Here is a 2,948-nt window from a genome sequence, read left to right as displayed (position 1 = left end):
CCTTTGATCACCTTCTCTTGCCTGATTGCGATGGCTAAGACTTCCAATACTATGTTGAATAGCAGTGGAGACAATGGGCATCTTTGCCTAGTTCCTGATCTGAGTGGAAATGTTTTCAATTTTTCTCTATTCAATATGATATTGGCTGTGGGTTTGCTGTAAATGGCCTCTATCAGTTTAAGAAATGTCCTGTCTATGCCTATTTTCTTAAATGTTCTGATTATGAAAGAATGCTGGATATTATCAAAAGCTTTTTCTGTATCAATTGAGAGAATCATATGGTCTTTGTTTTTTATTTTATTTATGTGATGCATTATATTTATGGATTTGTATATGTTGAACTAACCTAGCAACCCTGAAATAAAACAAACTTGATCATGGTGTACAATTTTTTTGATGTGTTGTTGAATTCTGTTTGATAAGATCTTATGTAATATTTTTGCATCAATATTCATTAATGATATTGGTCTATAATTTTTTTCTTTTTTGGATCCTTTCCTGGTTTGGGGATCAGAGTGATAGTTGCTTCATAGAATGTGTTGGGAACTATTCCTTCTTTTTCTATGTTTGGGAAGAGGTTGCATATTCATTTTCGGATGTGAAGCCATCTGGTCCCAGACTTTTCTTTTGTGGGAGATTTTGTATAGTTGATGCTATTTCAGTGATTGATATAGGTCTATTCAGAATTTCTAATTCTTTCTGGTTGAGTTTAGGAAGGTGACATGCTCCCAGGTATAGGTCCATTTCCTTCAGATTTTCATATTTCTGAGAATAGAGTTTTTTATAATCATTGAGAATTTTTTGAATTTCTGAGGTGTCTGTTGTTATTTCTCCTTTATCATTTCTGATAAATGATATTAGAGATTTTAATTTTCTGTTTCTGGTTAGGTTGGCCAAAGGTTTATAAATTTTATTAATTTTTAAAGAAAACCAACTTTTTGTTTTGTTGATCTTCTCAATGATTCTTTTGTTTTCAATTTCATTTAATTCTGCTCTTATTTTGGTTATTTATTTATTTTTTTTTTTAAGGGGAAAGCGCGAACACAGTCCCCCACTACCACAAATTATGCAGTTGAGTTTCCCACATTTGGGGAAATCGCAGGGGTCAGCACATCCGGAGTGCAATGGATAAGCCTCGCCCTGGGAAAACCACCTTCGTGATCATGGTATCTCCCCTGCCAGGTAAGTATGGTTATTTATTTTCTTCTGCTGGGTTTGGGGTTGGAATGTTTTTCCTTTTCCTGTTGCTTGAGATGATCCATTAAGTTGTTGGCTTCCTCTCTTTCTTGTTTTCCTGATGAAGGTTTCCAATGCTATAAATTTCCCTCTTAGGAATGCCTTTGCAGTATCCCACAGGTTTTGATAATTTGTGTCTTTATTGTCATTTTGTTCCAAAAATTTGGTAATTTCCTTCTTTTTTTTTTTCATTAAGTCATTTGTACATAGATCATGAATACATTTATGCCATTTTGGGATTCAATGTGTTGATTATTTGTACAAATTGGAGTGCTTATATCCTACTAATCAACATAGCCTTCACCTCATTTACCCAATTACAGTGTTAAGACATTTGTGTTCTATACCATTTGTGTTCCATAGGTGTGGTCCCCTTAATAATCCTCCCTCTAGGTGATTTCCTTCTTAACCTCATCTTTCACTCAGCTATCATTCAGCCTAAAATTATTTAGTTTCCATTACTTTGTTTGAGTATGAAGATTCCTGTAGCTGTCGAGTTCAACTTTTATTCTGGTGATCTGAGAAGATACAAGAAATAATTTCTATTCTTTTAAATTTGCTGAGGATAGACTTGTGTCCTAAGATATGATCAATTTTGGAGGATAATCTGTGGGCTGATGAGAAGAATGTATGTTCTGTTTTATTAGGATGATATGTTCTGTAGAGGTCTTTTAAGTCCATTTGTTCTAGGGTCAGGTTTAAGCCTATTATTTCTTTGGTTAGTTTCTTCTTGGGAAATCTATCCAAAACTGTCAAAGGGGTGTTAAAATCTCCAACTATTATAGTGCAGGAAGATATCAAGTTGTTCTGCTTTATAAATTGAGGAGCATTCTGGTAGGGTGCATAAATGTTGTTAATTATAAAAATCTCTTCATGTTGGGTGTTTCCCTTGACGAATATATAGTGACCATCCTTATCTTTCTTTACCTTTGTCAGTTTAAAGGCAATTGGATCTACAAATAAAATTGCAACCCCTGCTTTTTTTCTTATTTCCATTTGCCTGTATTATAGATGTCTGCCCCTTCACCCTGAGTCTATTTTTATCCCTTAAGGTAAGATGAGATTCTTGAATTCAGTTGATATCTGGTCTGAGTTTATGCATCCAGTCAGCCATCCTGTGCCTCTTTAGAGGACAATTTAAACCATTCACATTAATTGATAGAATTGATAAGCATGGTAGTGTTTTGGGTGTCATGTTTTCCAAATGTCTAGTGGATATTTTTAATCCTTTCACCACTGTGAAGGTTGGGTTTTGTTCAAAAATTTCTGGGTGAGTTTAATTTGGAGGTAGAACATTGTGCCGGTCATTATGGAGGATGGGTCTGAGAATATCCTGGAGAGCTGGTTTACTTATGGCAAATTTCTTCAACATGTGTATGTCAGTAAAGTATTTGATTTCTCCATTACAATGAAACTCAGTTTAACTGGATACAGGATCCTGGGCCAGAAGTTGTATTGTTTTATGATATTGAAGGTCAATGACCATGCTCTTCTGGCTTGAACAGCTTTGGCTGAGAGATCTGCAGGCATTCTGATATTTCTCCCTTTGTAGGTAATGCTTTTCTTATGTCTGGCTGCTTGCATAATTTTCTCCTTTGTCTTAACTTTGGAAAAGTTAATCACAATGTGTCTAGAAGATGCTTTATTTGGATTGAGCCTTGCTGGGGTTCTGAAACAGTCTACTATCTAAATTTCTGTATCTCTCGCCATGC

The 2,948-nt window shown here is 35.0% G+C and overlaps 1 non-coding gene across 1 annotated transcript; it reads right to left on the bottom strand.

Annotated features, from left to right (window-relative positions):
- Positions 1–1,026: 1,026 nt before the first annotated feature.
- On the bottom strand, positions 1,027–1,190 carry LOC128582780 (U1 spliceosomal RNA). The gene has a single exon (XR_008379224.1). It is a non-coding gene; the product is annotated as a U1 spliceosomal RNA (small nuclear RNA).
- Between the last annotated feature and the right edge of the window lie 1,758 nt (positions 1,191–2,948).

Source organism: Nycticebus coucang, chromosome 3 (assembly GCF_027406575.1).
Source record: "Nycticebus coucang isolate mNycCou1 chromosome 3, mNycCou1.pri, whole genome shotgun sequence".
Classification (NCBI taxonomy): Eukaryota; Metazoa; Chordata; class Mammalia; order Primates; family Lorisidae; genus Nycticebus; species Nycticebus coucang.
The sequence above is the reverse complement of the archived record's forward strand: the minus strand, read 5'-3'. Positions and strand labels throughout refer to the sequence as shown.